The sequence below is a fragment of the Scyliorhinus torazame genome, chromosome 5 (assembly GCF_047496885.1).
Source record: "Scyliorhinus torazame isolate Kashiwa2021f chromosome 5, sScyTor2.1, whole genome shotgun sequence".
NCBI classification, from domain to species: Eukaryota; Metazoa; Chordata; class Chondrichthyes; order Carcharhiniformes; family Scyliorhinidae; genus Scyliorhinus; species Scyliorhinus torazame.
Genome location: NC_092711.1, coordinates 123,702,732 through 123,729,847, shown reverse-complemented (window position 1 = coordinate 123,729,847; position 27,116 = coordinate 123,702,732). Strand labels below are relative to the sequence as shown.

At 45.7% G+C, this 27,116-nt stretch overlaps 11 non-coding genes across 11 annotated transcripts; all 11 read right to left on the bottom strand.

The window, feature by feature from the left end:
* Positions 1-989: 989 nt before the first annotated feature.
* trnar-acg (transfer RNA arginine (anticodon ACG)) lies at positions 990-1,062 on the bottom strand. Its single transcript has one exon. It is a non-coding gene; the product is annotated as a tRNA-Arg (tRNA).
* A 1,454-nt stretch (positions 1,063-2,516) lies between these two features.
* Positions 2,517-2,589, bottom strand: trnav-uac (transfer RNA valine (anticodon UAC)). The gene has a single exon. It is a non-coding gene; the product is annotated as a tRNA-Val (tRNA).
* Positions 2,590-4,499: 1,910 nt separating this feature from the next.
* trnav-uac (transfer RNA valine (anticodon UAC)) lies at positions 4,500-4,572 on the bottom strand. Its single transcript has one exon. It is a non-coding gene; the product is annotated as a tRNA-Val (tRNA).
* Positions 4,573-5,479: 907 nt separating this feature from the next.
* trnar-acg (transfer RNA arginine (anticodon ACG)) lies at positions 5,480-5,552 on the bottom strand. Its single transcript has one exon. It is a non-coding gene; the product is annotated as a tRNA-Arg (tRNA).
* A 1,454-nt stretch (positions 5,553-7,006) lies between these two features.
* On the bottom strand, positions 7,007-7,079 carry trnav-uac (transfer RNA valine (anticodon UAC)). Its single transcript has one exon. It is a non-coding gene; the product is annotated as a tRNA-Val (tRNA).
* Positions 7,080-8,989: 1,910 nt separating this feature from the next.
* Positions 8,990-9,062, bottom strand: trnav-uac (transfer RNA valine (anticodon UAC)). Its single transcript has one exon. It is a non-coding gene; the product is annotated as a tRNA-Val (tRNA).
* Positions 9,063-9,969: 907 nt separating this feature from the next.
* On the bottom strand, positions 9,970-10,042 carry trnar-acg (transfer RNA arginine (anticodon ACG)). The gene has a single exon. It is a non-coding gene; the product is annotated as a tRNA-Arg (tRNA).
* A 3,662-nt stretch (positions 10,043-13,704) lies between these two features.
* On the bottom strand, positions 13,705-13,777 carry trnav-cac (transfer RNA valine (anticodon CAC)). The gene has a single exon. It is a non-coding gene; the product is annotated as a tRNA-Val (tRNA).
* Positions 13,778-17,903: 4,126 nt separating this feature from the next.
* trnav-cac (transfer RNA valine (anticodon CAC)) lies at positions 17,904-17,976 on the bottom strand. Its single transcript has one exon. It is a non-coding gene; the product is annotated as a tRNA-Val (tRNA).
* Positions 17,977-22,102: 4,126 nt separating this feature from the next.
* trnav-cac (transfer RNA valine (anticodon CAC)) lies at positions 22,103-22,175 on the bottom strand. The gene has a single exon. It is a non-coding gene; the product is annotated as a tRNA-Val (tRNA).
* A 4,126-nt stretch (positions 22,176-26,301) lies between these two features.
* On the bottom strand, positions 26,302-26,374 carry trnav-cac (transfer RNA valine (anticodon CAC)). Its single transcript has one exon. It is a non-coding gene; the product is annotated as a tRNA-Val (tRNA).
* Positions 26,375-27,116: the final 742 nt, after the last annotated feature.

The following is a 27,116-nucleotide window of genomic DNA, read 5'->3' as shown; positions in this document are numbered from 1 at the left end:
AACTGGAAGTACGAGATGTTTCTGCTCGGTTTCGAACTTTTCGCGTGTTAGGCGAATGTGATAACCACTACACTACAGAAACAGCTGGCAATCAACGGACGTGTACAATGTGCAACCTCACTGTGTTGCTGCAGATTCGCATGGTGAGGCTGAGAGGCTAGGCCACTTATTACAAGACGACTGCTGTTTCTTTAAAAAACAGATGTTTCAACATATAAAACCACGAGATGTAGAAATTAGATCGAACTTAACATGATCTGCGTTAACTTCACAGGGACGTGACCCATCTAATCCACAGAGCCAAAGTGGAGAATTGAACTGACTGGAGAGCTGCATCTTAACGCTGACCTCCAGGACCTCGGCCTCCTGAAATGTTCCAAAGAAGCTCAACAAACACTCGAGGAACAGCAGCGCATCTTTCCACTGGGCTCAATACAGCTTTCACACTCATAGTGTGTGCAACAGTCTCACACTGTAAATGCTGCCCCCACTCTGTGTGTACTTCCATCGCAGATTTGGGTTTGAATCTTGTTTCCACTTGTTCTTTGTATCCGGGCGGTAGTTGTTGAGAGCTGGCACAGACACAGCGGCTGGAATGGCCTTATACTGTGGTGTAATTATTCTCTCATTCGATTCTCACCTCACTCTGTGGCCAGGGAACCCTTGGCCTTTTCTCATTTAATCTCTCCTGGCTTGCACCCTGTCAGAGCGCTTTCCTGTTGTTCTGTTTGCTCCCACCAGGATTTGACTTGGTTAAAACGTCCGACATTTCTAACCCGCCCCGGTTTTAATGAAAGGTGATGGTGAAAGACGTGCTTTGTTGTCCTGTCGACAAATGCCGCCTGACTCGCTGAGTTGTTCCAGTATCTTCCGCAGATGTCGGATCAACTTTCGATCCGAGAATTGAAGACGTTCTGCTCACTTTGCTCTGCATCAAGAATCAGCTGTCCCACCCAGTGAGTTAAAGCGCACGCCAAAAGTTCGAATTCCGAGCCAGCCAGGAGTCGAACCTAGAATCTCCTGATTCGTAGTCAGACGCGTTATCCATTGCGCCACTGGCCCAGCCGGGTGCATGCATTTTGCTATTCCTTGTTGAGCCTCTGTGGCGCATTCGGCGGGATTCATTCACATTGGGTTTCCTTTGAGAAGCTGAGCTCACACAGCAGGGAACCAATACGTTCCCGAGACAATCAAGACATTTTCTAAAAGCTTGTCTATGTGTGGATATTCACTTACTTCTATTGACTTATTCCAGTAGATTCAGGCAGCTCTCTGCATGTTTCATTTTATTCAGTTCAACAACATCAGACTGTGTAACCTCTCTTCCCCCTCCACCATCTGCTTCTTCCCCCTCCACCATCTGTATCCATCATCTTATTTTAATTCCTTGCATTGATATGTTTTACCCTCAGCATTGCCCCCCTCCCCCAGCCCATACCATCCTACTTGAGCAATCTGATCCCTGTCGCCAATTGTTCGCTGACACACTGCTTACTTTCTGCGATTAACACATTCTGATCTCTTGAGGCGCCACTATCAGCACCTTGATTAGCCTCATTTACATTCCCTTTTTCTTTCTGTCCGAGACATTTTCGTCATTTTCCACCTATTGCTGACCACTCTATCGAGGCCCAATAGGGCACGCCAACCCCGCCCCATCCACATTAGTCTGAATCTGACCCCATTTCCAGTTCGCCAGCTTTGACAAAGAGTCACCCAGGCCCGGAACGACCGCTGCCATCTCGCTCCACAGAGGCTGTCAGTCCTGCTGAGATTGTCCAGTATGTTCTGTTTTTGTTTCAGAATGAAGCATCCGCAGTAAGTTGCATTTGTCGTTCATTTAGACATGTTTGAGATGGTGAATAAGTATGTTTATCTGCATTTGTAAATGCATGAAATTCTGTTGTGGATGAACTAGCTCCGAATATCCAAAATAAGAAGGTCCTTTTCTTCTCATTGCCTGTCGAAAATTCAGTGCTTGTGACTTAATGTGGAATTTATTTTAGTGGCTCATGAGAGACTAATCCTCATAATCCTCGAACATACGAGATGGGGAACACAAGTACTTTGAGCAAACATTCCTCACACAACATGAGAAGCACTTGATGTTTCTACCCGGTATGGCCCCGGGGACCTTTCGCATGTTAGGGGAATGTGCTAACCACTACACTACAGAAACCGCTGGCGGTGCAGTAATCAATGGACTTGTGCAATGTTCAACCTCACTGTGTTGCTGCAGATTCTCATGGTTCGTCTGAGAGGCCATGTCACTTATTACAAGAAGACAGCCGTTTCTTTAAAACCGATGTCTCAACTTATAAAACAATCAGGAATCGAACTTTACAGACCTGAAGATAAGTTATGTTTTGCTTGAAGTGGAAGTTAAATTGAGAATGCAGGGCTTTCGTAAATAACCACAACCAGACGGGTGCATGCATTTTGCTATTGCTCGTTGATGAAGACCAGTTACGAGATTGCGGCAATAGTCAGCAACAGACTAAACTGGAAATACGAGATGTTTCTGCCCGGTTTCGAACCGGGGACCTTTCGCGTGTAAGGCGAATGTGATAACCACTACACTACAGAAACAGCTGGCAACCAGCGGACGTGTACAATGTGAAACCTCACTGTGTTGCTGCAGATTCGCATGGTGAGGCTGAGAGGCGAGGCCACTTATTACAAGACGACTGCTGTTTCTTACAGCTTTCACACTCATAGTGTGTGCAACAGTCGCACACTGTAAATGCTGCCCCCATTCTGTGTGTCCTTCCATCGCAGATTTGGGTTTGAATCTTGTTTCCACTTCTTCTTTGTATCCGGGCGGTAGTTGTTGAGAGCTGGCACAGACACAGCGGCTGGAATGGCCTCATACTGTGGTGTAATTATTCTCTCATTCGATGCTCACCTCACTCTGTGGCCAGGGAACCCTAGGCCTTTTCTCATTTAATCTCTCCTGACTTGCACCCTGTCAGAGCGCTTTCCTGTTGTTCTGTTTGCTCCCACCAGGATTTGACTTGGTTAAAACGTCCGACATTTCTAACCCGTCCCGGTTTTAATGAAAGGTGATGGTGAAAGACAAGCTTTGTTGTCCTGTCGACAAATTCCGCCTGACTCGCTGAGTTGTTCCAGTATTTTCCGCAGATGTTAGATCGACTTTCGATGGCAATAACAGCGTGCTTCTGTTACTTTCCCGGGGCTCGTTGGTCTAGGGGTATGACATTCACTTACCTCTATTGACTAATTCCAGTTGATTCAGGCAGCCCTCTGTATATTTCATTTTATTCAGTTCAACAACATCAGACTGTGGAATCTCTCTTCTCCCTCCACCATCTGTTTATTTCCATCAAGTTATTTTCATTCCTTTCATTGGTATGTTTTACCCTCAGCATTGCGCCCCTCCCCCCAGCCCATACCATCCTACTTGAGCAACCCTGTCGCCAATTGTTCGCTGACACACTGTTTTCTTTGTTCTGCTATTAACACATTCTGATCTCTTGAGGCGCCACTATCAGCAACTTTCTTAGCCTTGATTAGCCTCATTTACATTCCCTTTTTCTTTCTGTCCGAGACATTTTCGTCATTTTCCACCTATTGCTGACCACTCTATCGAGGCCCAATAGGGCACGCCAACCCCGCCCCATCCACATTTGTCTGAATCTGACCCCATTTCCAGTTCTCCAGCTTTGACAAAGAGTCACCCAGGCCCGGAACGACCGCTGCCATCTCGCTCCACAGAGGCCGTCAGTCCTGCTGAGATTGTCCAGTATGTTCTGTTTTTGTTTCAGAATGAAGCATCCGCAGTAAGTTGCATTTGTCGTTCATTTAGACATGTTTGAGATGGTGAATAAGTAGGTGTATCTGCATTAGTAAATGCATGAAATTCTGTTGTGGATGAACTAGCTCCGCATATCCAAAATAAGAAGGTCCTTTTCTTCTCATTGCCTGTCGAAAATTCAGTGCTTGTGACTTAATGTGGAATTTATTTTAGTGGCTCATGAGAGTCTAAACCTCATAATCCTCGAACATACGAGATGGGGGAACAAAAGTACTTTGTGCAAACATTCCTCACACAACATGAGAAGCACTTGATGTTTCTACCTGGTATGGCCCCGGGGACCTTTCGCATGTTAGGGGAATGTGCTAACCACTACACTACAGAAACCGCTGGCGGTGCAGTAATCATTGGACTTGTGCAATGTTCAACCTCACTGTGTTGCTGCAGCTTCTCATGGTTCGTCTGAGAGGCCATGTCACTTATTACAAGAAGACAGCCGTTTCTTTAAAACCGATGTCTCAACTTATAAAACAATCAGGAATCGAACTTTACAGACCTGAAGATAAGTTATGTTTTGCTTGAAGTGGAAGTTAAATTGAGAATGCAGGGCTTTCGTAAATAACCACAACCAGACGGGTGCATGCATTTTGCTATTCCTCGTTGATGAAGACCAGTTACGAGATTGCGGCAATAGTCAGCAACAGACTAAACTGGAAGTTCGAGATGTTTCTGCCCGGTTTCGAACCGGGGACATTTCGCGTGTAAGGCGAATGTGATAACCACTACACTACAGAAACAGCTGGCAATCAACGGACGTGTACAATGTGCAACCTCACTGTGTTGCTGCAGATTCGCATGGTGAGGCTGAGAGGCTAGGCCACTTATTACAAGACGACTGCTGTTTCTTTCAAAAACAGATGTTTCAACATATAAAACCACGAGATGTAGAAATTAGATCGAACTTAACATGATCTGCGTTAACTTCACAGGGACGTGACCAAACTAATCCACAGAGCCAAAGTGGAGAATTGAACTGACTGGAGAGCTGCATCTTAACGCTGACCTCCCGGACCTCGGCCTCCTGAAATGTTCCAAAGAAGCTCAACAAACACTCGAGGAACAGCAGCGCATCTTTCCACTGGGCTCAATACAGCTTTCACACTCATAGTGTGTGCAACCGTCTCACACTGTAAATGCTGCCCCCATTCTGTGTGTACTACCATCGCAGATTTGGGTTTGAATCTTGTTTCCACTTCGTCTTTGTATCCGGGCGGTAGTTGCTGAGAGCTGGCACAGACACAGCGGCTGGAATGGCCTCATACTGTGGTGTAATTATTCTCTCATTCGATGCTCACCTCACTCTGTGGCCAGGGAACCCTAGGCCTTTTCTCATTTAATCTCTCCTGACTTGCACCCTGTCAGAGCGCTTTCCTGTTATTCTGTTTGCTCCCACCGGGATTTGACTTGGTTAAAACGTCCGACATTTCTAACCCGTCCCGGTTTTAATGAAAAGTGATGGTGAAAGACGTGCTTTCTTGTCCTGTCGACAAATGCCGCCTGACTCGCTGAGTTGTTCCAGTATCTTCCGCAGATGTCGGATCAACTTTCGATACGAGAATTGAAGACGTTCTGCTCACTTTGCTCTGCATCAAGAATCAGCTGTCCCACCCAGTGAGTTAAAGCGCACGCCAAAAGTTCGAAATCCGAGCCAGCCAGGAGTCGAACCTAGAATCTCCTGATTCGTAGTCAGACGCGTTATCCATTGCGCCACTGGCCCAGCCGGGTGCATGCATTTTGCTATTCCTTGTTGAGCCTCTGTGGCGCATTCGGCGGGATTCATTCACATTGGGTTTCCTTTGAGAAGCTGAGCTCACACAGCAGGGAACCAATACGTTCCCGAGACAATCAAGACATTTTCTAAAAGCTTGTCTATGTGTGGATATTCACTTACTTCTATTGACTTATTCCAGTAGATTCAGGCAGCTCTCTGTATGTTTCATTTTATTCAGTTCAACAACATCAGACTGTGTAACCTCTCTTCCCCCTCCACCATCTGCTTCTTCCCCCTCCACCATCTGTATCCATCATCTTATTTTAATTCCTTGCATTGATATGTTTTACCCTCAGCATTGCCCCCCTCCCCCAGCCCATACCATCCTACTTGAGCAATCTGATCCCTGTCGCCAATTGTTCGCTGACACACTGCTTACTTTCTGCGATTAACACATTCTGATCTCTTGAGGCGCCACTATCAGCACCTTGATTAGCCTCATTTACATTCCCTTTTTCTTTCTGTCCGAGACATTTTCGTCATTTTCCACCTATTGCTGACCACTCTATCGAGGCCCAATAGGGCACGCCAACCCCGCCCCATCCACATTAGTCTGAATCTGACCCCATTTCCAGTTCTCCAGCTTTGACAAAGAGTCACCCAGGCCCGGAACGACCGCTGCCATCTCGCTCCTCAGAGGCTGTCAGTCCTGCTGAGATTGTCCAGTATGTTCTGTTTTTGTTTCAGAATGAAGCATCCGCAGTAAGTTGCATTTGTCGTTCATTTAGACATGTTTGAGATGGTGAATAAGTATGTTTATCTGCATTTGTAAATGCATGAAATTCTGTTGTGGATGAACTAGCTCCGAATATCCAAAATAAGAAGGTCCTTTTCTTCTCATTGCCTGTCGAAAATTCAGTGCTTGTGACTTAATGTGGAATTTATTTTGGTGGCTCATGAGAGACTAATCCTCATAATCCTCGAACATACGAGATGGGGAACACAAGTACTTTGAGCAAACATTCCTCACACAACATGAGAAGCACTTGATGTTTCTACCCGGTATGGCACCGGGGACCTTTCGCATGTTAGGGGAATGTGCTAACCACTACACTACAGAAACCGCTGGCGGTGCAGTAATCAATGGACTTGTGCAATGTTCAACCTCACTGTGTTGCTGCAGCTTCTCATGGTTCGTCTGAGAGGCCATGTCACTTATTACAAGAAGACAGCCGTTTCTTTAAAACCGATGTCTCAACTTATAAAACAATCAGGAATCGAACTTTACAGACCTGAAGATAAGTTATGTTTTGCTTGAAGTGGAAGTTAAATTGAGAATGCAGGGCTTTCGTAAATAACCACAACCAGACGGGTGCATGCATTTTGCTATTCCTCGTTGATGAAGACCAGTTACGAGATTGCGGCAATAGTCAGCAACAGACTAAACTGGAAATACGAGATGTTTCTGCCCGGTTTCGAACCGGGGACCTTTCGCGTGTAAGGCGAATGTGATAACCACTACACTACAGAAACAGCTGGCAATCAGCGGACGTGTACAATGTGAAACCTCACTGTGTTGCTGCAGATTCGCATGGTGAGGCTGAGAGGCTAGGCCACTTATTACAAGACGACTGCTGTTTCTTACAGCTTTCACACTCATAGTGTGTGCAACAGTCTCACACTGTAAATGCTGCCCCCATTCTGTGTGTCCTTCCATCGCAGATTTGGGTTTGAATCTTGTTTCCACTTCTTCTTTGTATCCGGGCGGTAGTTGTTGAGAGCTGGCACAGACACAGCGGCTGGAAAGGCCTCATACTGTGGTGTAATTATTCTCTCATTCGATGCTCACCTCACTCTGTGGCCAGGGAACCCTAGGCCTTTTCTCATTTAATCTCTCCTGACTTGCACCCTGTCAGAGCGCTTTCCTGTTGTTCTGTTTGCTCCCACCAGGATTTGACTTGGTTAAAACGTCCGACATTTCTAACCCGTCCCGGTTTTAATGAAAGGTGATGGTGAAAGACAAGCTTTGTTGTCCTGTCGACAAATTCCGCCTGACTCGCTGAGTTGTTCCAGTATTTTCCGCAGATGTTAGATCGACTTTCGATGGCAATAACAGCGTGCTTCTGTTACTTTCCCGGGGCTCGTTGGTCTAGGGGTATGACATTCACTTACCTCTATTGACTAATTCCAGTTGATTCAGGCAGCCCTCTGTATATTTCATTTTATTCAGTTCAACAACATCAGACTGTGTAATCTCTCTTCTCCCTCCACCATCTGTTTATTTCCATCAAGTTATTTTCATTCCTTCCATTGGTATGTTTTACCCTCAGCATTGCGCCCCTCCCCCCAGCCCATACCATCCTACTTGAGCAACCCTGTCGCCAATTGTTCGCTGACACACTGTTTTCTTTGTTCTGCTATTAACACATTCTGATCTCTTGAGGCGCCACTATCAGCAACTTTCTTAGCCTTGATTAGCCTCATTTACATTCCCTTTTTCTTTCTGTCCGAGACATTTTCGTCATTTTCCACCTATTGCTGACCACTCTATCGAGGCCCAATAGGGCACGCCAACCCCGCCCCATCCACATTAGTCTGAATCTGACCCCATTTCCAGTTCTCCAGCTTTGACAAAGAGTCACCCAGGCCCGGAACGACCGCTGCCATCTCGCTCCACAGAGGCTGTCAGTCCTGCTGAGATTGTCCAGTATGTTCTGTTTTTGTTTCAGAATGAAGCATCCGCAGTAAGTTGCATTTGTCGTTCATTTAGACATGTTTGAGATGGTGAATAAGTATGTTTATCTGCATTTGTAAATGCATGAAATTCTGTTGTGGATGAACTAGCTCCGAATATCCAAAATAGGAAGGTCCTTTTCTTCTCATTGCCTGTCGAAAATTCAGTGCTTGTGACTTAATGTGGAATTTATTTTAGTGGCTCATGAGAGTCTAAACCTCATAATCCTCGAACATACGAGATGGGGGAACAAAAGTACTTTGTGCAAACATTCCTCACACAACATGAGAAGCACTTGATGTTTCTACCTGGTATGGCCCCGGGGACCTTTCGCATGTTAGGGGAATGTGCTAACCACTACACTACAGAAACCGCTGGCGGTGCAGTAATCATTGGACTTGTGCAATGTTGAACCTCACTGTGTTGCTGCAGCTTCTCATGGTTCGTCTGAGAGGCCATGTCACTTATTACAAGAAGACAGCCGTTTCTTTAAAACCGATGTCTCAACTTATAAAACAATCAGGAATCGAACTTTACAGACCTGAAGATAAGTTATGTTTTGCTTGAAGTGGAAGTTAAATTGAGAATGCAGGGCTTTCGTATATAACCACAACCAGACGGGTGCATGCATTTTGCTATTCCTCGTTGATGAAGACCAGTTACGAGATTGCGGCAATAGTCAGCAACAGACTAAACTGGAAGTTCGAGATGTTTCTGCCCGGTTTCGAACCGGGGACCTTTCGCGTGTAAGGCGAATGTGATAACCACTACACTACAGAAACAGCTGGCAATCAACGGACGTGTACAATGTGCAACCTCACTGTGTTGCTGCAGATTCGCATGGTGAGGCTGAGAGGCTAGGCCACTTATTACAAGACGACTGCTGTTTCTTTCAAAAACAGATGTTTCAACATATAAAACCACGAGATGTAGAAATTAGATCGAACTTAACATGATCTGCGTTAACTTCACAGGGACGTGACCCAACTAATCCACAGAGCCAAAGTGGAGAATTGAACTGACTGGAGAGCTGCATCTTAACGCTGACCTTCCGGACCTCGGCCTCCTGAAATGTTCCAAAGAAGCTCAACAAACACTCGAGGAACAGCAGCGCATCTTTCCACTGGGCTCAATACAGCTTTCACACTCATAGTGTGTGCAACCGTCTCACACTGTAAATGCTGCCCCCATTCTGTGTGTACTACCATCGCAGATTTGGGTTTGAATCTTGTTTCCACTTCGTCTTTGTATCCGGGCTGTAGTTGCTGAGAGCTGGCACAGACACAGCGGCTGGAATGGCCTCATACTGTGGTGTAATTATTCTCTCATTCGATGCTCACCTCACTCTGTGGCCAGGGAACCCTAATCCTTGTCTCATTTAATCTCTCCTGACTTGCACCCTGTCAGAGCGCTTTCCTGTTATTCTGTTTGCTCCCACCGGGATTTGACTTGGTTAAAACGTCCGACATTTCTAACCCGTCCCGGTTTTAATGAAAAGTGATGGTGAAAGACGAGCTGTGTTGTCCTGTCGACAAATCCCGCCTGACTCTCTGAGTTGTTCCAGTATCTTCCGCAGATGTCGGATCAACTTTCGATACGAGAATTGAAGACGTTCTGCTCACTTTGCTCTGCATCAAGAATCGGCTGTCCCACCCAGTGAGTTAAAGCGCACGCCAAAAGTTCGAATTTCGAGCCAGCCAGGAGTCGAACCTGGAATCTCCTGATTCGTAGTCAGACGCGTTATCCATTGCGCCACTGGCCCAGCCGGGTGAATGCATTTTGCTATTCCTTGTTGAGCCTCTGTGGCGCATTCGGCGGGATTCATTCACATTGGGTTTCCTTTGAGAAGCTGAGCTCACACAGCAGGGAACCAATACGTTCCCGAGACAATCAAGACATTTTCTAAAAGCTTGTCTATGTGTGGATATTCACTTACTTCTATTGACTTATTCCAGTAGATTCAGGCAGCTCTCTGTATGTTTCATTTTATTCAGTTCAACAACATCAGACTGTGTAACCTCTCTTCCCCCTCCACCATCTGCTTCTTCCCCCTCCACCATCTGTATCCATCATCTTATTTTAATTCCTTGCATTGATATGTTTTACCCTCAGCATTGCCCCCCTCCCCCAGCCCATACCATCCTACTTGAGCAATCTGATCCCTGTCGCCAATTGTTCGCTGACACACTGCTTACTTTCTGCGATTAACACATTCTGATCTCTTGAGGCGCCACTATCAGCACCTTGATTAGCCTCATTTACATTCCCTTTTTCTTTCTGTCCGAGACATTTTCGTCATTTTCCACCTATTGCTGACCACTCTATCGAGGCCCAATAGGGCACGCCAACCCCGCCCCATCCACATTAGTCTGAATCTGACCCCATTTCCAGTTCTCCAGCTTTGACAAAGAGTCACCCAGGCCCGGAACGACCGCTGCCATCTCGCTCCACAGAGGCTGTCAGTCCTGCTGAGATTGTCCAGTATGTTCTGTTTTTGTTTCAGAATGAAGCATCCGCAGTAAGTTGCATTTGTCGTTCATTTAGACATGTTTGAGATGGTGAATAAGTATGTTTATCTGCATTTGTAAATGCATGAAATTCTGTTGTGGATGAACTAGCTCCGAATATCCAAAATAAGAAGGTCCTTTTCTTCTCATTGCCTGTCGAAAATTCAGTGCTTGTGACTTAATGTGGAATTTATTTTAGTGGCTCATGAGAGACTAAACCTCATAATCCTCGAACATACGAGATGGGGGAACAAAAGTACTTTGTGCAAACATTCCTCACACAACATGAGAAGCACTTGATGTTTCTACCCGGTATGGCCTCGGGGACCTTTCGCATGTTAGGGGAATGTGCTAACCACTACACTACAGAAACCGCTGGCGGTGCAGTAATCAATGGACTTGTGCAGTGTTCAACCTCACTGTGTTGCTGCAGATTCTCATGGTTCGTCTGAGAGGCCATGTCACTTATTACAAGAAGACAGCCGTTTCTTTAAAACCGATGTCTCAACTTATAAAACAATCAGGAATCGAACTTTACAGACCTGAAGATAAGTTATGCTTGAAGTGGAAGTTAAATTGAGAAGGCTTTCGAAAATAACCACAACCATACGGGTGCATGCATTTTGCTATTCCTCGTTGATGAAGACCAGTTACGAGATTGCGGCAATAGTCAGCGACAGACTAAACTGGAAGTACGAGAAGTTTCTGCTCGGTTTCGAACTTTTCGCGTGTTAGGCGAATGTGATAACCACTACACTATAGAAACAGCTGGAAATCAACGGACGTGTACAATGTGCAACCTCACTGTGTTGCTGCAGATTCGCATGGTGAGGCTGAGAGGCCAGGCCACTTATTACAAGACGACTGCTGTTTCTTTCAAAGCAGATGTTTCAACATATAAAACCACAAGATGTAGAAATTAGATCGAACTTAACATGATCTGCGTTAACTTCACAGGGACGTGACCCATCTAATCCACAGAGCCAAAGTGGAGAATTGAACTGACTGGAGAGCTGCATCTTAACGCTGACCTCCCGGACCTCGGCCTCCTGAAATGTTCCAAAGAAGCTCAACAAACACTCGAGGAACAGCAGCGCATCTTTCCACTGGGCTCAATACAGCTTGCACACTCATAGTGTGTGCAACAGTCTCACACTGTAAATGCTGCCCCCATTCTGTGTGTACTTCCATCGCAGATTTGGGTTTGAATCTTGTTTCCACTTCTTCTTTGTATCCGGGCGGTAGTTGTTGAGAGCTGGCACAGACACAGCGGCTGGAAAGGCCTCATACTGTGGTGTAATTATTCTCTCATTCGATGCTCACCTCACTCTGTGGCCAGGGAACCCTAGGCCTTTTCTCATTTAATCTCTCCTGACTTGCACCCTGTCAGAGCGCTTTCCTGTTGTTCTGTTTGCTCCCACCAGGATTTGACTTGGTTAAAACGTCCGACATTTCTAACCCGTCCCGGTTTTAATGAAAGGTGATGGTGAAAGACAAGCTTTGTTGTCCTGTCGACAAATCCCGCCTGACTCGCTGAGTTGTTCCAGTATTTTCCGCAGATGTTAGATCGACTATCGATGGCAATAACAGCGTGCTTCTGTTACTTTCCCGGGGCTCGTTGGTCTAGGGGTATGACATTCACTTACCCCTATTGACTAATTCCAGTTGATTCAGGCAGCCCTCTGTATATTTCATTTTATTCAGTTCAACAACATCAGACTGTGTAATCTCTCTTCTCCCTCCACCATCTGTTTATTTCCATCAAGTTATTTTCATTCCTTCCATTGGTATGTTTTACCCTCAGCATTGCGCCCCTCCCCCCAGCCCATACCATCCTACTTGAGCAACCCTGTCGCCAATTGTTCGCTGACACACTGTTTTCTTTGTTCTGCTATTAACACATTCTGATCTCTTGAGGCGCCACTATCAGCAACTTTCTTAGCCTTGATTAGCCTCATTTACATTCCCTTTTTCTTTCTGTCCGAGACATTTTCGTCATTTTCCACCTATTGCTGACCACTCTATCGAGGCCCAATAGGGCACGCCAACCCCGCCCCATCCACATTTATCTGAATCTGACCCCATTTCCAGTTCTCCAGCTTTGACAAAGAGTCACCCAGGCCCGGAACGACCGCTGCCATCTCGCTCCACAGAGGCCGTCAGTCCTGCTGAGATTGTCCAGTATGTTCTGTTTTTGTTTCAGAATGAAGCATCCGCAGTAAGTTGCATTTGTCGTTCATTTAGACATGTTTGAGATGGTGAATAAGTAGGTGTATCTGCATTTGTAAATGCATGAAATTCTGTTGTGGATGAACTAGCTCCGAATATCCAAAATAGGAAGGTCCTTTTCTTCTCATTGCCTGTCGAAAATTCAGTGCTTGTGACTTAATGTGGAATTTATTTTAGTGGCTCATGAGAGGCTAAACCTCATAATCCTCGAACATACGAGATGGGGGAACAAAAGTACTTTGTGCAAACATTCCTCACACAACATGAGAAGCACTTGATGTTTCTACCCGGTATGGCCCCGGGGACCTTTCGCATGTTAGGGGAATGTGCTAACCACTACACTACAGAAACCGCTGGCGGTGCAGTAATCAATGGACTTATGCAATGTTCAACCTCACTGTGTTGCTGCAGCTTCTCATGGTTCGTCTGAGAGGCCATGTCACTTATGACAAGAAGACAGCCGTTTCTTTAAAACCGATGTCTCAACTTATAAAACAATCAGGAATCGAAATTTACAGACCTGAAGATAAGTTATGTTTTGCTTGAAGTGGAAGTTAAATTGAGAAGGCAGGGCTTTCGAAAATAACCACAACCATACGGGTGCATGCATTTTGCTATTCCTCGGTGATGAAGACCAGTTATGAGATTGCGGCTGTAGTCAGCAACAGACTAACCTGGTAGTACGAGATGTTTCTGCCCGGTTTCGAACCGGGGACCTTTCGCGTGTGAGGCGAATGTGATAACCACTACACTACAGAAACAGCTGGCAATCCACGGACGTGTACAATGTGCAACCTCACTGTGCTGCTGCAGATTCGCATGGTGAGGCTGAGAGGCTAGGCCACTTATTACAAGACGACTGCCTTTTCTCATTTAATCTCTCCTGACTTGCACCCTGTCAGAGCGCTTTCCTGTTGTTCTGTTTGCTCCCACCGGGATTTGACTTGGTTAAAACGTCCGACATTTCTAACCCGTCCCGGTTTTAATGAAAGGTGATGGTGAAAGACGAGCTTTGTTGTCCTGTCGACAAATCCCGCCTGACTCGCTGAGTTGTTCCAGTATCTTCCGCAGATGTTGGATCAACTTTCGATGGCTATAACAGCGTGCTTCTGTGCCAGTTCCGCGGCTTGTTGGTCTAGGAGTATGATTCTCGCTTTGGGTGTCTCGATTGCGAAACTTGCGGGAGGTCCCGGGTTCAAATCCCGGGCGAGCCCTTTGCTAACGTTTTCTGTTGGTCAGGCGATATGTTTTCTTCATTTCTATGCGGCTCATTCGGCGGGATTCATTCACATTGGGTTTGCTTTGAGAAGCTGAGCTCACACAGCAGGGAACCAATAGGTTCGCGAGACAATCGCGACATTGTCTAAAAGCTTGTCTATGTGTGGACATTCACTTACCTCTATTGACTTATTCCAGTAGATTCAGGCAGCTCTCTGTATGTTTCATTTTATTCAGTTCAACAACATCAGACTGTGTAATCTCTCTTCTCCCTCCACCATCTGTTTATTTCCATCAAGTTATTTTCATTCCTTCCATTGGTATGTTTTACCCTCAGCATTGCCCCCCTCCCCCCAGCCCATACCATCCTACTTGAGCAATCTGATCCCTGTGGCCAATTGTTCGCTGACACACTGCTTACTTTGTTCTGCTATTAACACATTCTGATCTCTTGAGGCGCCACTATCAGCACCTTTGTTAGCCTTGATTAGCCTCATTTACATTCCCTTTTTCTTTCTGTCCGAGACATTTTCGTCATTTTCCACCTATTGCTGACCACTCTATCGAGGCCCAATCGGGCACGCCAACCCCGCCCCATCCACATTAGTCTGAATCTGACCCCATTTCCAGTTCTCCAGCTTTGACAAAGAGTCACCCAGGCCCGGAACGACCGCTGTCATCTCGCTCCACAGAGGCTGTCAGTCCTGCTGAGATTGTCCAGTATGTTCTGTTTTTGTTTCAGAATGAAGCATCCGCAGTAAGTTGCATTTGTCGTTCATTTAGACATGTTTGAGATGGTGAATAAGTATGTTTATCTGCATTTGTAAATGCATGAAATTCTGTTGTGGATGAACTAGCTCCGAATATCCAAAATAAGAAGGTCCTTTTCTTCTCATTGCCTGTCGAAAATTCAGTGCTTGTGACTTAATGTGGAATTTATTTTAGTGGCTCATGAGAGACTAAACCTCATAATCCTCGAACATACGAGATGGGGGAACAAAAGTACTTTGTGCAAACATTCCTCACACAACATGAGAAGCACTTGATGTTTCTACCCGGTATGGCCTCGGGGACCTTTCGCATGTTAGGGGAATGTGCTAACCACTACACTACAGAAACCGCTGGCGGTGCAGTAATCAATGGACTTGTGCAATGTTCAACCTCACTGTGTTGCTGCAGATTCTCATGGTTCGTCTGAGAGGCCATGTCACTTATTACAAGAAGACAGCCGTTTCTTTAAAACCGATGTCTCAACTTATAAAACAATCAGGAATCGAACTTTACAGACCTGAAGATAAGTTATGCTTGAAGTGGAAGTTAAATTGAGAAGGCAGGGCTTTCGAAAATAACCACAACCATATGGGTGCATGCATTTTTCTATTCCTCGTTGATGAAGACCAGTTACGAGATTGCGGCAATAGTCAGCAACAGACTAAACTGGAAGTACGAGAAGTTTCTGCTCGGTTTCGAACTTTTCGCGTGTTAGGCGAATGTGATAACCACTACACTACAGAAACAGCTGGCAATCAACGGACGTGTACAATGTGCAACCTCTCTGTGTTGCTGCAGATTCGCATGGTGAGGCTGAGAGGCCAGGCCACTTATTACAAGACGACTGCTGTTTCTTTCAAAAACAGATGTTTCAACATATAAAACCACAAGATATAGAAATTAGATCGAACTTAACATGATCTGCGTTAACTTCACAGGGACGTGACCCATCTAATCCACAGAGCCAAAGTGGAGAATTGAACTGACTGGAGAGCTGCATCTTAACGCTGACCTCCCGGACCTCGGCCTCCTGAAATGTTCCAAAGAAGCTCAACAAACACTCGAGGAACAGCAGCGCATCTTTCCACTGGGCTCAATACAGCTTGCACACTCATAGTGTGTGCAACAGTCTCACACTGTAAATGCTGCCCCCATTCTGTGTGTACTTCCATCGCAGATTTGGGTTTGAATCTTGTTTCCACTTCTTCTTTGTATCCGGGCGGTAGTTGTTGAGAGCTGGCACAGACACAGCGGCTAGAATGGCCTCATACTGTGGTGTAATTATCCTCTCATTCGATGCTCACCTCACTCTGTGGCCAGGGAACCCTAGGCCTTTTCTCATTTAATCTCTCCTGACTTGCACCCTGTCAGAGCGCTTTCCTGTTGTTCTGTTTGCTCCCACCAGGATTTGACTTGGTTAAAACGTCCGAAATTTCTAACCCGCCCCGGTTTAAATGAAAGGTGATGGTGAAAGACGAGCTTTGTTGTCCTGTCGACAAATCCCGCCTGACTCGCTGAGTTGTTCCAGTATTTTCCGCAGATGTTAGATCGACTTTCGATGGCAATAACAGCGTGCTTCTGTTACGTTCCCGGGGCTCGTTGGTCTAGGGGTATGACATTCACTTACCTCTATTGACTAATTCCAGTTGATTCAGGCAGCTCTCTGTATGTTTCATTTTATTCAGTTCAACAACATCAGACTGTGTAATCTCTCTTCTACCTCCACCATCTGTTTATTTCCATCAAGTTATTTTCATTCCTTTCATTGGTATGTTTTACCCTCAGCATTGCCCCCCTCCCCCCAGCCCATACCATCCTACTTGAGCAACCCTGTCGCCAATTGTTCGCTGACACACTGCTTACTTTGTTCTGCTATTAACACATTCTGATCTCTTGAGGCGCCACTATCAGCACCTTTGTTAGCCTTGATTAGCCTCATTTACATTCCCTTTTTCTTTCTGTCCGAGACATTTTCGTCATTTTCCACCTATTGCTGACCACTCTATCGAGGCCCAATAGGGCACGCCAACCCCGCCCCATCCACATTAGTCTGAATCTGACCCCATTTCCAGTTCTCCAGCTTTGACAAAGAGTCACCCAGGCCCGGAACGACCGCTGCCATCTCGCTCCACAGAGGCTGTCAGTCCTGCTGAGATTGTCCAGTATGTTCTGTTTTTGTTTCAGAATGAAGCATCCGCAGTAAGTTACATTTGTCGTTTATTTAGACATGTTTGAGATGGTGAATAAGTATGTTTATCTGCATTTATAAATGCATGAAATTCTGTTGTGGATGAACTAGCTCCGAATATCCAAAATAGGAAGGTCCTTTCCTTCTCTTTGCCTGTCGATAATTCAGTGCTTGTGACTTAATGTGGAATTTATTTTAGTGGCTCATGAGAGACTAAACCTCATAATCCTCGAACATACGAGATGGGGGAACAAAAGTACTTTGTGCAAACATTCCTCACACAACATGAGAAGCACTTGATGTTTCTACCCGGTATGGCCCCGGGGACCTTTCGCATGTTAGGGGAATGTGCTAAGCACTACACTACAGAAACCGCTGGCGGTGCAGTAATCAATGGACTTATGCAATGTTCAACCTCACTGTGTTGCTGCAGCTTCTCATGGTTCGTCTGAGAGGCCATGTCACTTATGACAAGAAGACAGCCGTTTCTTTAAAACCGATGTCTCAACTTAGAAAACAATCAGGAATCGAAATTTACAGACCTGAAGATAAGTTATGTTTTGCTTGAAGTGGAAGTTAAATTGAGAAGGCAGGGCTTTCGAAAATAACCACAACCATACGGGTGCATGCATTTTGCTATTTTTCGGTGATGAAGACCAGTTATGAGATTGCGGCAAAAGTCAGCAACAGAACAACCTGGTAGCCCGAGATGTTTCTGCCCGGTTTCGAACCGGGGACTTTTCGCGTGTGAGGCGAATGTGATAACCACTACACTACAGAAACAGCTGGCAATCCACGGACGTGTACAATGTGCAACCTCACTGTGCTGCTGCAGATTCGCATGGTGAGGCTGAGAGGCTAGGCCACTTATTACAAGACGACTGCCTTTTCTCATTTAATCACTCCTGACTTGCACCCTGTCAGAGCGCTTTCCTGTTGTTCTGTTTGCTCCCACCAGGATTTGACTTGGTTAAAACGTCCGACATTTCTAACCCGCCCCGGTTTAAATGAAAGGTGATGGTGAAAGACGAGCTTTGTTGTCCTGTCGACAAATCCCGCCTGACTCGCTGAGTTGTTCCAGTATCTTCCGCAGATGTTGGATCAACTTTCGATGGCTATAACAGCGTGCTTCTGTGCCAGTTCCGCGGCTCGTTGGTCTAGGAGTATGATTCTCGCTTTGGGTGTCTCGATTGCGAAACTTGCGGGAGGTCCCGGGTTCAAATCCAGGACGAGCTCTTTGATAACGTTTTCTGTTGGTCAGGCGATATGTTTTCTTCATTTCTATGCGGCTCATTCGGCGGGATTCATTCACATTGGGTTTGCTTTGAGAAGCTGAGCTCACACAGCAGGGAACCAATAGGTTCGCGAGACAATCGCGACATTGTCTAAAAGCTTGTCTATGTGTGGACATTCACTTACCTCTATTGACTTATTCCAGTAGATTCAGGCAGCTCTCTGTATGTTTCATTTTATTCAGTTCAACAACATCAGACTGTGTAATCTCTCTTCTCCCTCCACCATCTGTTTATTTCCATCAAGTTATTTTCATTCCTTTCATTGGTATGTTTTACCCTCAGCATTGCCCCCCTCCCCCCAGCCCATACCATCCTACTTGAGCAATCTGATCCCTGTGGCCAATTGTTCGCTGACACACTGCTTACTTTGTTCTGCTATTAACACATTCTGATCTCTTGAGGCGCCACTATCAGCACCTTTGTTAGCCTTGATTAGCCTCATTTACATTCCCTTTTTCTTTCTGTCCGAGACATTTTCGTCATTTTCCACCTATTGCTGACCACTCTATCGAGGCCCAATCGGGCACGCCAACCCCGCCCCATCCACATTAGTCTGAATCTGACCCCATTTCCAGTTCTCCAGCTTTGACAAAGAGTCACCCAGGCCCGGAACGACCGCTGCCATCTCGCTCCACAGAGGCTGTCAGTCCTGCTGAGATTGTCCAGTATGTTCTGTTTTTGTTTCAGAATGAAGCATCTGCAGTAAGTTGCATTTGTCGTTCATTTAGACATGTTTGAGATGGTGAATAAGTATGTTTATCTGCATTTGTAAATGCATGAAATTCTGTTGTGGATGAACTAGCTCCGAATATCCAAAATAAGAAGGTCCTTTTCTTCTCATTGCCTGTCGAAAATTCAGTGCTTGTGACTTAATGTGGAATTTATTTTAGTGGCTCATGAGAGACTAAACCTCATAATCCTCGAACATACGAGATGGGGGAACAAAAGTACTTTGTGCAAACATTCCTCACACAACATGAGAAGCACTTGATGTTTCTACCCGGTATGGCCTCGGGGACCTTTCGCATGTTAGGGGAATGTGCTAACCACTACACTACAGAAACCGCTGGCGGTGCAGTAATCAATGGACTTGTGCAATGTTCAACCTCACTGTGTTGCTGCAGATTCTCATGGTTCGTCTGAGAGGCCATGTCACTTATTACAAGAAGACAGCCGTTTCTTTAAAACCGATGTCTCAACTTATAAAACAATCAGGAATCGAACTTTACAGACCTGAAGATAAGTTATGCTTGAAGTGGAAGTTAAATTGAGAAGGCAGGGCTTTCGAAAATAACCACAACCATATGGGTGCATGCATTTTGCTATTCCTCGTTGATGAAGACCAGTTACGAGATTGCGGCAATAGTCAGCAACAGACTAAACTGGAAGTACGAGAAGTTTCTGCTCGGTTTCGAACTTTTCGCGTGTTAGCCGAATGTGATAACCACTACACTACAGAAACAGCTGGCAATCAACGGACGTGTACAATGTGCAACCTCTCTGTGTTGCTGCAGATTCGCATGGTGAGGCTGAGAGGCCAGGCCACTTATTACAAGACGACTGCTCTTTCTTTCAAAAACAGATGTTTCAACATATAAAACCACAAGATATAGAAATTAGATCGAACTTAACATGATCTGCGTTAACTTCACAGGGACGTGACCCATCTAATCCACAGAGCCAAAGTGGAGAATTGAACTGACTGGAGAGCTGCATCTTAACGCTGACCTCCCGGACCTCGGCCTCCTGAAATGTTCCAAAGAAGCTCAACAAACACTCGAGGAACAGCAGCGCATCTTTCCACTGGGCTCAATACAGCTTGCACACTCATAGTGTGTGCAACAGTCTCACACTATAAATGCTGCCCCCATTCTGTGTGTACTTCCATCGCAGATTTGGGTTTGAATCTTGTTTCCACTTCTTCTTTGTATCCGGGCGGTAGATGTTGAGAGCTGGCACAGACACAGCGGCTAGAATGGCCTCATACTGTGGTGTAATTATCCTCTCATTCGATGCTCACCTCACTCTGTGGCCAGGGAACCCTAGGCTTTTTCTCATTTAATCTCTCCTGACTTGCACCCTGTCAGAGCGCTTTCCTGTTGTTCTGTTTGCTCCCACCAGGATTTGACTTGGTTAAAACGTCCGACATTTCTAACCCGCCCCGGTTTAAATGAAAGGTGATGGTGAAAGACGAGCTTTGTTGTCCTGTCGACAAATCCCGCCTGACTCGCTGAGTTGTTCCAGTATTTTCCGCAGATGTTAGATCGACTTTCGATGGCAATAACAGCGTGCTTCTGTTACGTTCCCGGGGCTCGTTGGTCTAGGGGTATGACATTCACTTACCTCTATTGACTAATTCCAGTTGATTCAGGCAGCTCTCTGTATGTTTCATTTTATTCAGTTCAACAACATCAGACTGTGTAATCTCTCTTCTACCTCCACCATCTGTTTATTTCCATCAAGTTATTTTCATTCCTTTCATTGGTATGTTTTACCCTCAGCATTGCCCCCCTCCCCCCAGCCCATACCATCCTACTTGAGCAACCCTGTCGCCAATTGTTCGCTGACACACTGCTTACTTTGTTCTGCTATTAACACATTCTGATCTCTTGAGGCGCCACTATCAGCACCTTTGTTAGCCTTGATTAGCCTCATTTACATTCCCTTTTTCTTTCTGTCCGAGACATTTTCGTCATTTTCCACCTATTGCTGACCACTCTATCGAGGCCCAATAGGGCACGCCAACCCCGCCCCATCCACATTAGTCTGAATCTGACCCCATTTCCAGTTCTCCAGCTTTGACAAAGAGTCACCCAGGCCCGGAACGACCGCTGCCATCTCGCTCCACAGAGGCTGTCAGTCCTGCTGAGATTGTCCAGTATGTTCTGTTTTTGTTTCAGAATGAAGCATCCGCAGTAAGTTACATATGTCGTTTATTTAGACATGTTTGAGATGGTGAATAAGTATGTTTATCTGCATTTGTAAATGCATGAAATTCTGTTGTGGATGAACTAGCTCCGAATATCCAAAATAGGAAGGTCATTTCCTTCTCTTTGCCTGTCGATAATTCAGTGCTTGTGACTTAATGTGGAATTTATTTTAGTGGCTCATGAGAGACTAAACCTCATAATCCTCGAACATACGAGATGGGGGAACAAAAGTACTTTGTGCAAACATTCCTCACACAACATGAGAAGCACTTGATGTTTCTACCCGGTATGGCCCCGGGGACCTTTCGCATGTTAGGGGAATGTGCTAACCACTACACTACAGAAACCGCTGGCGGTGCAGTAATCAATGGACTTATGCAATGTTCAACCTCACTGTGTTGCTGCAGCTTCTCATGGTTCGTCTGAGAGGCCATGTCACTTATGACAAGAAGACAGCCGTTTCTTTAAAACCGATGTCTCAACTTAGAAAACAATCAGGAATCGAAATTTACAGACCTGAAGATAAGTTATGTTTTGCTTGAAGTGGAAGTTAAATTGAGAAGGCAGGGCTTTCGAAAATAACCACAACCATACGGGTGCATGCATTTTGCTATTTTTCGGTGGTGAAGACCAGTTATGAGATTGCGGCAAAAGTCAGCAACAGAACAACCTGGTAGCCCGAGATGTTTCTGCCCGGTTTCGAACCGGGGACCTTTCGCGTGTGAGGCGAATGCGATAACCACTACACTACAGAAACAGCTGGCAATCCACGGACGTGTACAATGTGCAACCTCACTGTGCTGCTGCAGATTCGCATGGTGAGGCTGAGAGGCTAGGCCACTTATTACAAGACGACTGCCTTTTCTCATTTAATCACTCCTGACTTGCACCCTGTCAGAGCGCTTTCCTGTTGTTCTGTTTGCTCCCACCGGGATTTGACTTGGTTAAAACGTCCGACATTTCTAACCCGTCCCGGTTTTAATGAAAGGTGATGGTGAAAGACGAGCTTTGTTGTCCTGTCGACAAATCCCGCCTGACTCGCTGAGTTGTTCCAGTATCTTCCGCAGATGTTGGATCAACTTTCGATGGCTATAACAGCGTGCTTCTGCGCCAGTTCCGCGGCTCGTTGGTCTAGGAGTATGATTCTCGCTTTGGGTGTCTCGATTGCGAAACTTGCGGGAGGTCCCGGGTTCAAATCCCGGACGAGCCCTTTGATAACGTTTTCTGTTGGTCAGGCGATATGTTTTCTTCATTTCCATGCGGCTCATTCGGCGGGATTCATTCACATTGGGTTTGCTTTGAGAAGCTGAGCTCACACAGCAGGGAACCAATAGGTTCGCGAGACAATCGCGACATTGTCTAAAAGCTTGTCTATGTGTGGACATTCACTTACCTCTATTGACTTATTCCAGTAGATTCAGGCAGCTCTCTGTATGTTTCATTTTATTCAGTTCAACAACATCAGACTGTGTAATCTCTCTTCTCCCTCCACCATCTGTTTATTTCCATCAAGTTATTTTCATTCCTTCCATTGGTATGTTTTACCCTCAGCATTGCCCCCCTCCCCCCAGCCCATACCATCCTACTTGAGCAATCTGATCCCTGTGGCCAATTGTTCGCTGACACACTGCTTACTTTGTTCTGCTATTAACACATTCTGATCTCTTGAGGCGCCACTATCAGCACCTTTGTTAGCCTTGATTAGCCTCATTTACATTCCCTTTTTCTTTCTGTCCGAGACATTTTCGTCATTTTCCACCTATTGCTGACCACTCTATCGAGGCCCAATCGGGCACGCCAACCCCGCCCCATCCACATTAGTCTGAATCTGACCCCATTTCCAGTTCTCCAGCTTTGACAAAGAGTCACCCAGGCCCGGAACGACCGCTGCCATCTCGCTCCACAGAGGCTGTCAGTCCTGCTGAGATTGTCCAGTATGTTCTGTTTTTGTTTCAGAATGAAGCATCCGCAGTAAGTTGCATTTGTCGTTCATTTAGACATGTTTGAGATGGTGAATAAGTATGTTTATCTGCATTTGTAAATGCATGAAATTCTGTTGTGGATGAACTAGCTCCGAATATCCAAAATAAGAAGGTCCTTTTCTTCTCATTGCCTGTCGAAAATTCAGTGCTTGTGACTTAATGTGGAATTTATTTTAGTGGCTCATGAGAGACTAAACCTCATAATCCTCGAACATACGAGATGGGGGAACAAAAGTACTTTGTGCAAACATTCCTCACACAACATGAGAAGCACTTGATGTTTCTACCCGGTATGGCCTCGGGGACCTTTCGCATGTTAGGGGAATGTGCTAACCACTACACTACAGAAACCGCTGGCGGTGCAGTAATCAATGGACTTGTGCAATGTTCAACCTCACTGTGTTGCTGCAGATTCTCATGGTTCGTCTGAGAGGCCATGTCACTTATTACAAGAAGACAGCCGTTTCTTTAAAACCGATGTCTCAACTTATAAAACAATCAGGAATCGAACTTTACAGACCTGAAGATAAGTTATGCTTGAAGTGGAAGTTAAATTGAGAAGGCAGGGCTTTCGAAAATAACCACCACCATATGGGTGCATGCATTTTTCTATTCCTCGTTGATGAAGACCAGTTACGAGATTGCGGCAATAGTCAGCAACAGACTAAACTGGAAGTACGAGAAGTTTCTGCTCGGTTTCGAACTTTTCGCGTGTTAGCCGAATGTGATAACCACTACACTACAGAAACAGCTGGCAATCAACGGACGTGTACAATGTGCAACCTCTCTGTGTTGCTGCAGATTCGCATGGTGAGGCTGAGAGGCCAGGCCACTTATTACAAGACGACTGCTGTTTCTTTCAAAAACAGATGTTTCAACATATAAAACCACAAGATATAGAAATTAGATCGAACTTAACATGATCTGCGTTAACTTCACAGGGACGTGACCCATCTAATCCACAGAGCCAAAGTGGAGAATTGAACTGACTGGAGAGCTGCATCTTAACGCTGACCTCCCGGACCTCGGCCTCCTGAAATGTTCCAAAGAAGCTCAACAAACACTCGAGGAACAGCAGCGCATCTTTCCACTGGGCTCAATACAGCTTGCACACTCATAGTGTGTGCAACAGTCTCACACTGTAAATGCTGCCCCCATTCTGTGTGTACTTCCATCGCAGATTTGGGTTTGAATCTTGTTTCCACTTCTTCTTTGTATCCGGGCGGTAGTTGTTGAGAGCTGGCACAGACACAGCGGCTAGAATGGCCTCATACTGTGGTGTAATTATCCTCTCATTCGATGCTCACCTCACTCTGTGGCCAGGGAACCCTAGGCCTTTTCTCATTTAATCTCTCCTGACTTGCACCCTGTCAGAGCGCTTTCCTGTTGTTCTGTTTGCTCCCACCAGGATTTGACTTGGTTAAAACGTCCGACATTTCTAACCCGCCCCGGTTTAAATGAAAGGTGATGGTGAAAGACGAGCTTTGTTGTCCTGTCGACAAATCCCGCCTGACTCGCTGAGTTGTTCCAGTATTTTCCGCAGATGTTAGATCGACTTTCGATGGCAATAACAGCGTGCTTCTGTTACGTTCCCGGGGCTCGTTGGTCTAGGGGTATGACATTCACTTACCTCTATTGACTAATTCCAGTTGATTCAGGCAGCTCTCTGTATGTTTCATTTTATTCAGTTCAACAACATCAGACTGTGTAATCTCTCTTCTACCTCCACCATCTGTTTATTTCCATCAAGTTATTTTCATTCCTTTCATTGGTATGTTTTACCCTCAGCATTGCCCCCCTCCCCCCAGCCCATACCATCCTACTTGAGCAACCCTGTCGCCAATTGTTCGCTGACACACTGCTTACTTTGTTCTGCTATTAACACATTCTGATCTCTTGAGGCGCCACTATCAGCACCTTTGTTAGCCTTGATTAGCCTCATTTACATTCCCTTTTTCTTTCTGTCCGAGACATTTTCGTCATTTTCCACCTATTGCTGACCACTCTATCGAGGCCCAATAGGGCACGCCAACCCCGCCCCATCCACATTAGTCTGAATCTGACCCCATTTCCAGTTCTCCAGCTTTGACAAAGAGTCACCCAGGCCCGGAACGACCGCTGCCATCTCGCTCCACAGAGGCTGTCAGTCCTGCTGAGATTGTCCAGTATGTTCTGTTTTTGTTTCAGAATGAAGCATCCGCAGTAAGTTACATTTGTCGTTTATTTAGACATGTTTGAGATGGTGAATAAGTATGTTTATCTGCATTTGTAAATGCATGAAATTCTGTTGTGGATGAACTAGCTCCGAATATCCAAAATAGGAAGGTCCTTTCCTTCTCTTTGCCTGTCGATAATTCAGTGCTTGTGACTTAATGTGGAATTTATTTTAGTGGCTCATGAGAGACTAAACCTCATAATCCTCGAACATACGAGATGGGGGAACAAAAGTACTTTGTGCAAACATTCCTCACACAACATGAGAAGCACTTGATGTTTCTACCCGGTATGGCCCCGGGGACCTTTCGCATGTTAGGGGAATGTGCTAACCACTACACTACAGAAACCGCTGGCGGTGCAGTAATCAATGGACTTATGCAATGTTCAACCTCACTGTGTTGCTGCAGCTTCTCATGGTTCGTCTGAGAGGCCATGTCACTTATGACAAGAAGACAGCCGTTTCTTTAAAACCGATGTCTCAACTTAGAAAACAATCAGGAATCGAAATTTACAGACCTGAAGATAAGTTATGTTTTGCTTGAAGTGGAAGTTAAATTGAGAAGGCAGGGCTTTCGAAAATAACCACAACCATACGGGTGCATGCATTTTGCTATTTCTCGGTGATGAAGACCAGTTATGAGATTGCGGCTGTAGTCAGCAACAGACTAACCTGGTAGTACGAGATGTTTCTGTCCGGTTTCGAACCGGGGACTTTTCGCGTGTGAGGCGAATGTGATAACCACTACACTACAGAAACAGCTGGCAATCCACGAACCTGTACAATGTGCAACCTCACTGTGCTGCTGCAGATTCGCATGGTGAGGCTGAGAGGCTAGGCCACTTATTACAAGACGACTGCCTTTTCTCATTTAATCTCTCCTGACTTGCACCCTGTCAGAGCGCTTTCCTGTTGTTCTGTTTGCTCCCACCGGGATTTGACTTGGTTAAAACGTCCGACATTTCTAACCCGTCCCGGTTTTAATGAAAGGTGATGGTGAAAGACGAGCTTTGTTGTCCTGTCGACAAATCCCGCCTGACTCGCTGAGTTGTTCCAGTATCTTCCGCAGATGTTGGATCAACTTTCGATGGCTATAACAGCGTGCTTCTGTGCCAGTTCCGCGGCTCGTTGGTCTAGGAGTATGATTCTCGCTTTGGGTGTCTCGATTGCGAAACTTGCGGGAGGTCCCGGGTTCAAATCCCGGACGAGCCCTTTGATAACGTTTTCTGTTGGTCAGGCGATATGTTTTCTTCATTTCTATGCGGCTCATTCGGCGGGATTCATTCACATTGGGTTTGCTTTGAGAAGCTGAGCTCACACAGCAGGGAACCAATAGGTTCGCGAGACAATCGCGACATTGTCTAAAAGCTTGTCTATGTGTGGACATTCACTTACCTCTATTGACTTATTCCAGTAGATTCAGGCAGCTCTCTGTATGTTTCATTTTATTCAGTTCAACAACATCAGACTGTGTAATCTCTCTTCTCCCTCCACCATCTGT